The 15,341-nt window shown below is 51.5% G+C and overlaps 1 protein-coding gene across 2 annotated transcripts in view; it reads left to right on the top strand.

The window, feature by feature from the left end:
- Positions 1-7,692: 7,692 nt before the first annotated feature.
- Positions 7,693-15,341, top strand: part of LOC141178660 (uncharacterized) — a 38,830-nt gene continuing 31,181 nt past the window's right edge. For both annotated transcript variants that reach the window (XM_073660550.1, XM_073660549.1), the window contains exon 1: positions 7,693-7,782. The gene's annotated coding sequence lies outside the window, so the exon portion shown is untranslated. The remainder of the gene's footprint in view (positions 7,783-15,341) is intronic.

The following is a 15,341-nucleotide window of genomic DNA, read 5'->3' as shown; positions in this document are numbered from 1 at the left end:
TCACACTGAGCACATGTGACAGACATGACAGAGTCCGGAGACGCCGTGGAGAGCTATCTGCTCCCTGCAACATCCTTCAGCATGACCAATTTGGCAGTGGGTCAGTAATGGTGTAGGGTGGCATTTCTTTGGAGGGCCGCACAGCCCTCCATGTGCTCGCCAGAGGTAGCCTGACTGCCATTAGATACCGAGATGAGATCCTCAGACCCCTTGTGAGACCATATGCTTGTGCGGTTGGCCCTGGGTTCCTCTTAATGCAGGACAATGCCAGACCTCATGTGGCTGGAGTGTGTCAGCAGTTCCTGCAAGATGAAGGCATTGAAGCTATGGACTGGCCCGCCCGTTCCCCAGACCTGAATCCGATTGAGCACATCTGGGACATCATGTCTCGCTGCATCCACCAACGTCACGTTGCACCACAGACTGTCCAGGAGTTGGCGGATGCTTTAGTGCAGGTCTGGGAGGAGATCCCACAGGAGACCATCCGCAACCTCATCAGGAGCGTGCCCAGGCATTGTAGGGAGGTCATACAGGCACGTGGAGGCCACACACAATACTGAGCCTCATTTTGACTTGTTTTAAGGACATTACATCAAAGTTGGATCAGCCTGTAGTGTGTTTTTCCACTTTAATTTTGGGGGTGACTCCAAATCCAGGCCTCCATTGGTTAATAAATTTGATTTCCATTGATGATTTTTGTGTGATTTTGCTGTCAGCACATTCAGCTTTGTACAGAACAAAGTATTCAATGAGAATATTTCATTCATTCAGATCTAGGATGAGATGTTTGAGTGTTCCCTTTATTTTTTTGAGCAGTGTATATAATCCTGAGCACATTGCTGTAAGGCAGGGATGTCAAGCTCCAACACACAGAGGGTCAAAATGAAAAACTTGGACAAAGTCACGGGTCATCCAGTATACAGTATGATGGGTCCCACCTAGTCCTCCATACAAATAATAGCCCCACATGGGGATGGCGGTTCTGGTATTGTGGGCCAAATATAACAACCCTGCGGGCCAGATTTGGCCCACAAGCCAGAGTTTGACATGTATGCTGTAAGGCATATAATATTCACGGAGTATGGACGGTACGATACAAGCTCGTATAACAATGGCAGATGTGGTTGGGCTTTTCAGCTTTACAAAACATGTCTATGGGATAACATTTCTGCTTGTGGAGAGTGACAAGCCAAGCCTGGCATGTCAGAGTAAGGAGACTTATAAGCCATGCATGCTCCTCTGGTAAATTGTGGAGCTAGAGCTCTAGTCCTCTTCCTCTCTGAAGAGGCGGCTTTACAAAAGTAATTGATAAGTAACATCAGAACTTTCCTGGCACAGTCAAAAGTGTTTAATCCACGAAAATGTGTAAAATGACCAGACCGTGCTCCTAAAGTTAACTTACACCCAGCTCACTTCAAGAGGTTGCACTAAATTGCGAAGGAGCCATCATCAAAATGATTGGGGCGACTATAGACTACCGTAAGTGCGTTGTGCATCATTTGATGATACAGGGGCAAGTAAACAGAAGACCCGACCAGAAGCGCACTAATGCTTAAGAAACAAGCATTCCTTACATGTATTAAAGCAGTCAAACAGTCGCAAATCATGCACACGGGAGTGATACGCTGAAAATACTCGGTTCTCGTCTGAGCATATTCGCTGAAAGGGTTAACCGAACATACTCGCTCATCACTAGTAAGCACACTATGGCCCCCTCCAGGGCTCAACACCCTTATCCACCCATCTTTCCAACACAAGGTTTGGCACATAGAGAGGTAGGACATATAGTGGTTAGGGACCATCCATATTAAAAGGTCATCTTGACGTGGTTGGAGGCTTTGTGCTTGTTGATCAAAAACGCTAACTAAATACCTTGTGTTTTTAACGTTTACAGCAATATTGGAGTTAATGTAATCATTAGTCGCAGCGCTCTGACGCATCGTGTAACATGTGTATGTTAGTACATTGCCACATAGCGTATTTGTGCACCTGTACTTTAATACTAAAAGTGTGCGGGTCCTATTTTTCAGATCTACAGGTCTGGGAGCATTTGGGAAGCAGCGACCATAATATGGTAACTTTCAATGTTTGGCACATAGAGAGGTAGGACATATAGTCGTTAGGGACCATCCATATTAAAATGTCACCTTGATGTGGTTGGAACCTTTGTGCTTGTTGATCAAAAACCGCTAACTAAGCACCTAATGTTTACAGCAATATTGGAGTTCATGTAATCAGTAGTCGCAGTGCGCTGACACATCGAGTATTAGTATGTTGGTATATTGGCAACATAGAGGATTAATTAAATACTAAAGGTGTGCGAGTCCTATTTTTTTTTGTATTATCCATTGTACAATATTCCACAGCTACAACTCTCTCATTTCATTCAACAGAAGCCGCCTATGTGGTCAACTTGTTTCATCATTTCTACCTTATTCAGGACATTCTGCAACAACTGGGCGTCGCCTTACTGGAAAGGGGCATGGTCTAGAGCGAGGCATCGCGCACTGAAAGATGCGGCAAAACGGAAGCACACATTCCTAGCACAGAGGAAGCGCCACCTAGTGGTTTGTGTAAACTTAGCCTAAACACGTGCACATTGATCAAACAGCATGAACCTGCAATAAATCAGCCCCATCATCTCCACAGCCTCAATGAAGACCTCAGCATGGATGAAATAAAGGAGGCGCAGTGTCAGTCCTAGGGCTCGTTCACACCTCTGCTTTTCACATTCATGTTCTATCCATGTTTTGACAGACAGAATATAAACACACACGGCTCCGCTCCGTACACAGCTCCACTCCGTACACCTCGTAGACAGCTCCGGTCCGTACACCTTGTACACACACGGCTCCGCTCCGTACACCTCATACACGGCTCCGCTCCATACACCTCGTAGACAGCTCCGCTCCATACACCTCATACACACGTGGCTCCGCTCCGTACACCTCGTACACACACAGCTCTGATCCTTACACCTCATACACGGCTCTGCTCCGTACACCTCGTAGACACACGGCTCTGCTCCGTACACCTCGTACACACACGGCTCTGCTCCGTACACCTCGTACACACACGGCTCTGCTCCGTACACCTCGTACACACACGGCTCTGCTCCGTACACCTCGTACACACGCGGCTCCGCTCCGTAAACTTCATACACACACGGCTCCGCTCCGCACAACTCGTACACAAGCGGCTCCGCTCCGTACACCTCGTACAGACGCGGCTCCGCTCCGTACACCTCGTACAGACGCGGCTCTGCTCCGTACGCCTCGTACACACGCGGCTCTGCTCCGTACGCCTCGTACACACACGGCTCCGCTCCGTGCACCTCGTACACGCGCGGTTCCGCTCCGTACACCTCGTACACGCGCGGCTCTGATCCTTACACCTCATACACGGCTCTGCTCCGTACACCTCATACACGGCTCTGCTCCGTACACCTCGTAGACAGCTCCGATCCGTACACCTCGTACACACACGGCTCCGCTCCGTACACCTCGTACACACACGGCTCCGCTCCGTACACTTCGTACACACGCGGCTCTACTCCGTAGGCCTCGTACACACGCGGCTCTGCTCCGTACGCCTCGGACACATTCGGCTCCGCTCCGTGCACCTCATACATGCGCGGCTCTGCTCCGTACACCTCGTACACGCGTAGCTCCGCTCCGTACACCTGGTACACGCGCGGCTCCGCTCCGTAGACCTCGTATACACGCGGCTCTGCTCCGTACGCCTCGTACACACGCAGCTCCGCACACCTCGTACATGCGCGGCTCAGCTCCGTACACCACGTACACGCGCGGCTCCGCTCCGTACACCTCCTACATGCGCGGCTCCGCTCCGTACACCTCGGTAACGCGCAGCTCAGCTCCATACACGTCGTACACGCGCGGCGCTGCCCTGTACACCTCGTACACCCGCGGCTCCGCTCCGTACACCTCGTACACACGGCTCCGCTCCGTACACCTCGTACACACGCGGCTCTGCTCCGTACGCCTCGTACACACGCGGCTCCACTCCGTACGCCTCGTACACGTGCGGCTCCGCTCCGTACGCCTCGTACACGCGCGGCTCCGCTCCGTACGCCTCGTACACCCGCGGCTCCGCTCCGTACGCCTCGTACACACGCGGCTCCGCTCCGTACGCCTCGTACACCCACGGCTCCGCTCCGTACGCCTCGTACACACGCGGCTCCGCTCCGTACACCTCATCCACACACGGCTCCGCTCCGTACGCCTCTTACACACACGGCTCCGCTCCGTACACACACGGCTCTGCTCCGTACACCTCGTACACACGCGGCTCTGCTCCGTACACCTCGTACACACGCGGCTCCGCTCCGTACACCTCGAACACACACGGCTCCGCTCTGTACACACGCGGCTCCACTCCGTACACCCCGTACACGGGCGGCTCCGCTCCGTACACCTCGCACACGCGCGGCTCTGCTCCGTACACACCGTACAAGGCCGGCTCCGCTCCGTACACCTCGTACACGCGCGACTCCGCTCCGTACACACGCGGCTCCGCTCCGTACACCTCGTACACGCGCGGCTCCGCTCCGTACACCTCGTACACGCGCGGCTCTGCTCCGTACACGCACGGCTCCGCTCCGTACTCCTCGTACACGCGCGGCTCCGCTCCGTACACCTCGTACACGCGCGGCTCCGCTCCGTACACCTCGTCCACGCGCGGCTCCGAACACCTCGTACACACGCGGCTCCGCTCCGTACACACATGGCTCCGCTCCGTACACACATGGCTCCGCTCCGTACACCTCGTACACACGCGGCTCCGCTCCGTACACCTAATACACACGCGGCTCCGCTCCGTACGCCTCTTACACACATGGCTCTGCTCCGTACACCTCGTCCACGCGCGGCTCCGAACACCTCGTACACACGCGGCTCTGCTCCGTACACACATGGCTCCGCTCCGTACACCTCGTACACACGCGGCTCCGCTCCGTACACCTAATACACACGCGGCTCCGCTCCGTACGCCTCTTACACACACGGCTCCGCTCCGTACACACACGGCTCTGCTCCGTACACCTCGTACACACGCGGCTCTGCTCCGTACACCTCGTACACACACGGCTCCGCTCCGTACACCTCGTACACACGCGGCTCCGCTCCGTACACCTTGTACACACGCGGCTCTGCTCCGTACACCTCGAACACACACGGCTCCGCTCTGTATACACGCGGCTCCGCTCCGTACACCTCGTACAGGCGCGGCTCCGCTCCGTACACACCGTACACGGGCGGCTCCGCTCCGTACACACCGTACACGGGTGGCTCCGCTCCGCACACATCGTACACACGCGGCTCCGCTCCGTACACCTCGTACACGCGCGGCTCCGCTCCGTACACCTCGTACACGCGCGGCTCCGCTCCGTACACCTCGTACACGCGCGGCTCCGCTCCGTACACGCACGGCTCAGCTCCGTACTCCTCGTACACGCGCGGCTCCGCTCTTTACACCTCGTACACGCGCGGCTCCGCTCCGTACACCTAATACACACGCGGCTCCGCTCCGTACGCCTCTTACACACACGGCTCCGCTCCGTACACACACGACTCTGCTCCGTACACCTCGTACACACGCGGCTCTGCTCCGTACACCTCGTACACACACGGCTCCGCTCCGTACACCTCGTACACACGCGGCTCCGCTCCGTACACCTCGTACACACGCGGCTCTGCTCCGTACACCTCGAACACACACGGCTCCGCTCTGTACACACGCGGCTCCGCTCCGTACACCTCGTACACACGCGGCTCCGCACACCTCGTACACGCGCGGCTCCGCTCTGTACACCTCGTACACGCGCGGCTCCGCTCCGTACACGCACGGCTCCGCTCCGTACTCCTCGTACACGCGCGGCTCCGCTCCGTACACCTCGTACACCCGCGGCTCTGCTCCGTACGCCTCGTACACACGCGGCTCCGCTCCGTACACCTCATCCACACGCGGCTCCGCTCCGTACACCTCGTACACACACGGCTCCGCTCCGTACACCTCGTACACACACGGCTCCGAACACCTCGTACACACGCGGCTCCGCTCCGTACACACATGGCTCCGCTCCGTACACACATGGCTCCGCTCCGTACACCTCGTACACACGCGGCTCCGCTCCGTACACCTAATACACACGCGGCTCCGCTCCGTACGCCTCTTACACACATGGCTCTGCTCCGTACACCTCGTCCACGCGCGGCTCCGAACACCTCGTACACACGCGGCTCTGCTGCGTACACACATGGCTCCGCTCCGTACACCTCGTACACACGCGGCTCCGCTCCGTACACCTAATACACACGCGGCTCCGCTCCGTACGCCTCTTACACACACGGCTCCGCTCCGTACACACACGGCTCTGCTCCGTACACCTCGTACACACGCGGCTCTGCTCCGTACACCTCGTACACACACGGCTCCGCTCCGTACACCTCGTACACACGCGGCTCCGCTCCGTACACCTTGTACACACGCGGCTCTGCTCCGTACACCTCGAACACACACGGCTCCGCTCTGTATACACGCGGCTCCGCTCCGTACACCTCGTACACGCGCGGCTCCGCTCCGTACACACCGTACACGGGCGGCTCCGCTCCGTACACACCGTACACGGGTGGCTCCGCTCCGCACACATCGTACACACGCGGCTCCGCTCCGTACACCTCGTACACGCGCGGCTCCGCTCCGTACACCTCGTACACGCGCGGCTCCGCTCCGTACACCTCGTACACGCACGGCTCAGCTCCGTACTCCTCGTACACGCGCGGCTCCGCTCTTTACACCTCGTACACGCGCGGCTCCGCTCCGTACACCTAATACACACGCGGCTCCGCTCCGTACGCCTCTTACACACACGGCTCCGCTCCGTACACACACGACTCTGCTCCGTACACCTCGTACACACGCGGCTCTGCTCCGTACACCTCGTACACACACGGCTCCGCTCCGTACACCTCGTACACACGCGGCTCCGCTCCGTACACTTCGTACACACGCGGCTCTGCTCCGTACACCTCGAACACACACGGCTCCGCTCTGTACACACGCGGCTCCGCTCCGTACACCTCGTACACACGCGGCTCCGCTCTGTACACCTCGTACACGCGCGGCTCCGCTCCGTACACGCACGGCTCCGCTCCGTACTCCTCGTACACGCGCGGCTCCGCTCCGTACACCTCGTACACCCGCGGCTCTGCTCCGTACGCCTCGTACACACGCGGCTCCGCTCCGTACACCTCATCCACACGCGGCTCCGCTCCGTACACCTCGTACACACACGGCTCCGCTCCGTACACCTCGTACACACACGGCTCCGCTCCGTACACACACGGCTCTGCTCCGTACACCTCGTACACACGCGGCTCTGCTCCGTACACCTCGTACACACGCGGCTCTGCTCCGTACACCTCGTACACACGCGGCTCTGCTCCGTACACCTCGTACACACGCGGCTCTGCTCCGTACACCTCGTACACACACGGCTCCGCTCCGTACACCTCGTACACACACGGCTCCGCTCCGTACACCTCGTACACACGCGGCTCTGCTACATCCACACTGTAAACCCCTCCTGACCCCACACATAAACTTCAGCTCATCCAGCACCATGACAACCAGCACAGCAGAGTCCTGCATCCACTGAGGCCCCTGATCATGTGACCCCTGACTCCTCCCCTCCTGTGACCTCATCACAGCTCCTGTGCGCACAGAGCAGCCATATATGTGGTAGCGGCTCTGCAGGTGGAGGTATGTGGAGACCCCCATTACTGGGCGCAGGGGGCATTAACCCCTTCAGCACGGGGACTCTTTTGGGGTCTTGTGTTGCCCCTTTATAAGACTCATAAGGTTTTTGTTCTGTTTCCTGTAATAGATACATACGACCCAACTATGGAGACAGGAAGGGAGGAAACGTATTGTTCTCATAGTACAGGACCCCTTTACTGGCCCCACAGTGTAATGCCCCCATTATGCCCCTTATGCAGGATGTATGATGCCTTCACACAGTGTAATGCCCCCATTATGCCCCTTATGCAGTATGTATGATGCCCCCACAATGTAATGCCCCCATTATGCCCCTTATGTAGTATGTATGATGCCCCCACAATGTAATGCCCCCATTATGCCCCTTATGTAGTATGTATGATGCCCCCACACAGTGTAATGCCCCCATTATGCCCCTTATGCAGTATGTATGATGCCCCCACACAGTGTAATGCCCCCATTATGCCACTTATGCAGTATGTATGATGCCCCCACACAGTGTAATGCCCCCATTATGCCCCTTATGCAGGATGTATGATGCCCCACACAGTGTAATGCCCCCATTATGCCCCTTATGCAGGATGTATGATGCCCCCACAGTGTAATGCCCCCATTATGCCCCTTATGCAGGATGTATGATGCCTCCACACATTGTAATCCCCCCATTATGCCCCTTATGTAGTATGTATGATGCCCCCCACACAGTGTAATGCCCCCATTATGCCTCTTATGCAGGATGTATGATGCCCCCATTATGCCCCTGTAATCAGTTAACCTTATGTAACGCACAGACAAACACAAATCCTCTAATCGTATGTTACTTTACTGACAAAGGTGATGGTCCGGACACATATAGGCCATTATGCTCTGCGGTGTGGAACATATAATATGATATGCGCAGTCACGGGTACAAGTGGCGCGGCGGCAATCAGTTTATCTGGCGTTTCAGTGTAAACCACGTCACTTCCGGATATGCACACTAGGGGATGGACATTATTGGACCTCTAGCTCATGTGAAGTAGCGCAGGCGCAGTACATTTTTGTAGACAGACTCCATTCTATATATCCTATGACAATTCACCTTTAGAAATGGGAATGGGTCTCCTAGTCTGGGGAGGGGTTTTTGGATGAAGTGGGATATTTATACATGGACACCTGGCTATTAGGTACACTATGCTGAGCATCATGAATTATCATCCCTCCTGATGAAGCTGTTGGGGAAACACGTTGAGGCGGATTATTGAACCATTCTCTGATGTGTACCATACCCTTTCCTTTATATATACCTTGCGATATATCTGCTTCTATTTAATGTATCAGTGTATTTTTTGATACACTACCGTTCAAAAGTTTGGGGTCATTTAGAAATTTCATTATTTTTGAAGGCAAAGCACATTTTTTTTCAATGAAGCTAACATTAAATGAATCAGAAATACACTCTATACATTGTAAATGTGGTAAATGACTATTCTAGCTGCAAACGTCTTGTTTTTATTGCAATATCTACGTAGGTGTATAGTGGCCCATTTCCAACAACCACTACTCCAGTGTTTTAATGATACATTGTGTTTGCTAACTGTGTAAGAAGGCTAATGGATGTTTAGAAAACCCTTGCACAAGTGTGTTAGCCCAGCTGAAAATGGTTTGGCTGATTTGAGAAGCTATAAAATTGACCTTCCTTTGAGCTAGTTGAGAATCTGGAGCATTACATTTGTTTGTTCTATGAAACTCTAAAAATGGCCAGAAAAAGAGAACTTTCATGTGAAACTCGACAGTCTATTCTTGTTCTTAGAAATTAAGGCTATTCCATGCGAGAAATTGCGAAAAAACTGAAGATTTCCTCCAACGGTGTGTACTACTCCCTTCAGAGGAGAGCACAAACAGGCTCTAACCAGAGTAGAAAGAGAAGTGGGAGGCCCCGCTGCACAACTGAGCAACAAGACAAGTACATTAGAGTCTCTAGTTTGAGAAATCGACGCCTCACAGCTCCTCAACTGGCAGCTTCATTAAATAGTACATGCAAAACGGCAGTGTCAACGTCTACAGTGAAGATGCAACTCCGGGATGCTGGCCTTCAGGGCAAATTGACAAAGAAAAAGCCATATCTGAGAGTGGCTAATAAAAGCAAAAGATTAATATGGGCAAAAGAACACAGACACTGGACAGAGGAAGATTGGAAAAAAGTTTTATGGACAGACAAATCAAAGTTTGAGGTGTTTGGATCACACAGAAGAACATTTGTGAGACGCAGAACAACTGAAAAGATGCTGGAAGAGTGCCTGACTCCATCTGTCAAGCATGGTGGAGGTAATGTGATGGTCTGGGGTTTCTTTGGTGCTGGTAAAGTGGGAGATTTGTACAAGGTTAATGGGATTTTGAATAAGGAAGGCTATCACTCTATTTTGCAATGCCATGCCATGCCCTGTGGACAGCGCTCGATTGGAGCCAATTTCATCCTACAACAGGACAATGACCCAAAACACACCTCCAAATTATGCATGAACTATTTAGGGAAGAAGCAGGCAGCTGGTATTATATCTGTAATGGAGTGGCCAGGACAGTCACCAGATCTCAACCCCATTGTGCTGTTGTGGGAGCAGCTTGACCTTATGGTACGCAAAAAGTGCCCATCAAGCCAATTCAACTTGTGGGAGGGACTTCAGGCATCATGGGGGAAAATTTCTCAAGATTACCTCAGCAACAGCTAGAATGCCAAAGGTCTGTAATGCTGTAATTGCTGCAAAGGGAGCATTCTTTAACGAAAGCAAAGGTTGAAGGAGAAAATTATTCTTTCTAATAAAAATCATTATTTCTAACCTTGTCAATGTCTGGACTATATTTTCTAATCATTTTGCAACTCATTTGATAAATAAAAGTATGAGTTTTCATGGAAAACATAAAATTGTCTGGTTGACCCCAAACTTTTGAACGGTAGTGTATATCACAGTTAACTAGGGCTTCTGAGGTACAGCCACCAGTGAGCGGGGGCGCCATTATCGTCCTTAGGGTGCCAACCTCCGCAGCTAGGCAGAAACCTCTTTGTTTAGGTATGGGGTAGGGTAAGGTAGTGATTGTATCAATTATTCAGCATCATTGTTTACGTCTGTTTATATACATCCACAGAAAGCCATTGAGCTTGTAATTTTGCTAGTATATACAGTACAGACCAAAAGTGTGGACACACCTTCTCATTTAAAGATTTTTCTGTATTTTCATGACTACGACAATTGTACATTCACACTGAAGGCATCAAAACTATGAATTAACACATGTGGAATTATATACTTAACAAAAAAGTGTGAAACAACTGAAAATATGTCTTATATTCTAGGTTCTTCAAAGTAGCCACCTTTTGCTTTGATGACTGCTTTGCACACTCTTGGCATTCTCTTGATGAGCTTCAAGAGGTAGTCACCGGAAATGGTTTTCACTTCACGGGTGTGCCCTGTCAGGTTTAATAAGTGGGATTTCTTGCCTTATAAATGGGGTTGGGACCATCAGTTGTGTTGTGCAGAAGTCAGGTGGATACACAGCTGATAGTCCTACTGAATACACTGTTAGCTGCTTTTTTCTTGCCATAATACAAATTCTAAGTAAAGAAAAACGAGTGGCCATCATTACTTTAAGAAATGAAGGTCAGTCATTCCGAAAAATTGGGCAAACTTTGAAAGTGTCCCCAAGTGCAGTTGCAAAAACCATCAAGCGCTACAAAGAAACTGGCTCACATGAGGACCGCCCCAGGAAAGGAAGACCAAGAGTCACCTCTGCTTCTGAGGATAAGTTTATCCGAGTCACCAGCCTCAGAAATCGCAGGTTAACAGCAGCTCAGATTAGAGACCAGGTCAATGCCACACAGAGTTCTAGCAGCAGACACATCTCTACAACAACTGTTAAGAGGAGACTTTGTGCAGCAGGCCTTCATGGTAAAATAGCTGCTAGGAAACCACTGCTAAGGACAGGGAGCAAGCAGAAGAGACTTGTTTGGGCTAAAGAACACAAGGAATGGACATTAGACCAGTGGAAATGTGTGCTTTGGTCTGATGAGTCCAAATTTGAGATCTTTGGTTCCAACCACCGTGTCTTTGTGTGACGCAGGAAAGGTGAACGGATGGACTCTACATGCCTGGTTCCCACCGTGAAGCATGGAGGAGGAGGTGTGATGGTGTGGGGGTGCTTTGCTGGTGACGCTGTTGGGGATTTATTCAAAATTGAAGGCATACTGAACCAGCATGGCTACCACACCATCTTGCATCGGCATGCTATTCCATCCGGTTTGCATTTAGTTGGACCATCATTTATTTTTCAACAGGGCAATGACCCCAAACACACCTCCAGGCTGTGTAAGGGCTATTTGACCAAGAAGGAGAGTGATGGGGTGCTACGCCAGATGACCTGGCCTCCACAGTCACCAGACCTGAACCCAATCGAGATGGTTTGGGGTGAGCTGGACCGCAGAGTGAAGGCAAAAGGGCCAACAAGTGCTAAGCATCTCTGGGAACTCCTTCAAGATTGTTGGAAGACCATTTCCGGTGACTACCTCTTGAAGCTCATCAAGAGAATGCCAAGAGTGTGCAAAGCAGTCATCAAAGCAAAAGGTGGCTACTTTGAAGAACCTAGAATATAAGACATATTTTCAGTTGTTTCACACTTTTTTGTTAAGTATATAATTCCACATGTGTTAATTCATAGTTTTGATGCCTTCAGTGTGAATGTACAATTGTCGTAGTCATGAAAATACAGAAAAATCTTTAAATGAGAAGGTGTGTCCACACTTTTGGTCTGTACTGTATGTATTTATATAATGTTGTTAATACAGTTTTCAATGCATATATGTAAAAAGGGTTTAAGATTTCATTTGAGGGGTTTTCCCACAGTATTGCCCCCGTACACACACAATATGGTACCATCCACCCCACCGACTACCCCACAGCTAATGAATAAATACTCACTGAGCCCCATTCTTGGTGCAGATACTAATGAACCCAGGACCTATGAGATATTTGCCACACAATAGGTAGCAGGGCCGTATCATCCATAGTGGCAGCCCTTGCGGCCGCAATGGTGCCCATGAATTGAGACGGCTCAGCACCGAGAATGCTCTCCTTACCCATCATCACAATTTCAGTGATATCCACTTTCCCATGATGGGGATACCATTGAATAGAATAGTAAATCAGGGAGTTGAAAGCTCCCCGATCCGCCGTTCAGCCTTCACCTGTGAGTCCGAGACTCCGTGCACTGCAGGCGCAATGGCGCCACTACATCACACCTGTAGTATGGAGCCTCAATACTCACACTGCACAGACCGGAGCAGCGCATCTTGGTTGAGTAATGTGTGTTGTTGTGTTTTTTTTTTAATATCAGTAATTGGGGGGGGGGGGGGGCAATCATACTCTGTGGGGGCAATCATACTGTCTGGGAGCCCTCATTCTGGGCTAGATGTGCACACATAAGAACAATTTCCTGGTGATGAGTCAGATAGGGATAAGTAAGTGAGTTCAGTCAGTTCATTCAGTCCATCTGATTGCAGACTTGAATTGATATGGTGTTGTGTGCAGTAGTGTTCGGGTTCGGTTCGTCAAACACCGGTATGTTCGCCGAACGGTTCGTCGAACACCGTTAAAACCAATGCAGGCAAACAAAAACTCATAGAAACACATAGAAAACACATTCAAAGGTGTCCAAAAGCTGACAAACTGCTCAGAAGACACAACTAACACATGGAAAAGTGACAAGTACATATAGTCATGCAAAAAGAAAAGAGGTGGAGGAGTAAAAGGAGGAGGAGACACAGATATAGGCGTGTCATGCCCTTCTAAAATCAAGAAAGGCTGGAGTAAAAATCTAAAATCAGCCTACCAACACCCAGACGTCGTGACAAGAAAATTAAAAAAAGAAATATCTTTAGGTAGAATGGCGGTTCCATTCAGAACACTTTCCTTACAAGACGTAGTGGTATCCTCATTGGGAGTCGTGCCAAAAACGGAACCCAATACATTTGGACTAATCCACCATTTGTCATATCCAAGGGGCAGGTCAGTAAACGACAACATTGACGCGGAACCAAGTACAGTAGTATATACTGTACCTCCTTTGACAAGGGAATCAGGCGGGTCAAGAAGTTGGGAAGGGGCACCCTAATGGCCAAAACAGACATTGAGGGGGTGTTCCGGTTACTTACTACCTATGCTTCCGAATAGTGTCCACCTATTGGGCTGCTTCTGGGAAGGGGTGCTCCATATCCTGCTCACTATTTGAGGCGTTTAGTTGCTTCCTCGAATGGGTCGACAAGGACGTTTCTAAGGGGGCACATATTATCCATTACCTCGACGACTTCTTATGCCTGGGTCCAAAAGATTCGCCACAGTGTGAATACACTCGGTAGTCCACCTGTGAGAAGGAGAGAGCTGGAGGGAGAGCGGACACCACAGAGCCGAGGGTTTAGATGGAGAACTGAAGAAGGAAAGAGGGCGAGGGAGGTAAGGGAGTACGGTGGAAGGCCGACCTGAGCTCCCCCACGTTCCTGCTGGGCGAGGAACAGCCCTGGGAAGAAAAGCCGCTTGCGCATCCCTTTGAGGTTACGGGTGCGAGCGGGCAAAGGGACTACGCTGGAGTGCGAAGCCGACACGGCCAGGCCGTTCCTGCCCGTGCGACCTCCATGTCGCTGGGTTTGTGCCAGAGCTGCGATGGACCCTGACGGCCAGCCCCCCTCTCCCAATACTTGTGCCTGTCCGCTGGTGGGTCGAGACCCCCCGCGGTGGAGGCAGGGCTAAGCTCTATAATTTAAATTGGCTCTGTAATTTGAATGAGTACACTTTAAATCCTTTTACAAGGATCTATTGGAGGTCAAGTCTGGTGCCAGCAGCCGTGGTAATTCCAGCTCCAGTAGCGTCCCCTAAAGCTGCTGCAGTTAAAAAGCTTTTATAAGGATCGAGCTTGGCGGTCCGCCGCAAGGCGTGCTACCGCCAGTCCCAGCCCCTTTTGCCTTGGGGCGCCTCTCCGATGCTCTTGACTGAGTGTCCCGTGGGCCCGAAGCGTTTCCTTTGAAAAAATTAAGTGTCCGCAGCACAGGTGGTGTAGCTTGCTTAACAGCTGGGCTACTCCGCTGACTAGCTGACACTGCTACTAGGCCCAAAGTATTGCCTGAGCTAGATGCAGTTAAAAATTGTTATTAGATACAAAGGCGGTGTAACTTGCTTCAGATGGGCTACTCCACTGACTACGAGACACTGCTACTAGCCCAAAATGATTGGCTGGGTTAGATGCAATAAAAAATTATTAGATACACAGGCGGTTTAGCTTGCTTCACAGGTGGGCTACTACGCTGACTAGCAGACACTGCTACTAGGCCCAAAGTATTGCCTGGGCTAGATGCAGTTAAAAACTGTTATTAGATACACAGGCAGTGTAGCTTGCTTCACAGCTGGGCTACTACTCTGACTAGCAGACATTGAAGCTTTGGAGCAGACCTCTGATTCCCAGGCTATAGTATGAGTAAACAGCTCTGCAGACTCAGCCATCTGTGTTACCCCAAGCCATAGTGT

Source organism: Phyllobates terribilis, unplaced genomic scaffold (assembly GCF_046119375.1).
Source record: "Phyllobates terribilis strain yellow unplaced genomic scaffold, ASM4611937v1 Scaffold_29__1_contigs__length_15306474, whole genome shotgun sequence".
NCBI classification, from domain to species: domain Eukaryota; kingdom Metazoa; phylum Chordata; class Amphibia; order Anura; family Dendrobatidae; genus Phyllobates; species Phyllobates terribilis.
The sequence above is the reverse complement of the archived record's forward strand: the minus strand, read 5'-3'. Positions and strand labels throughout refer to the sequence as shown.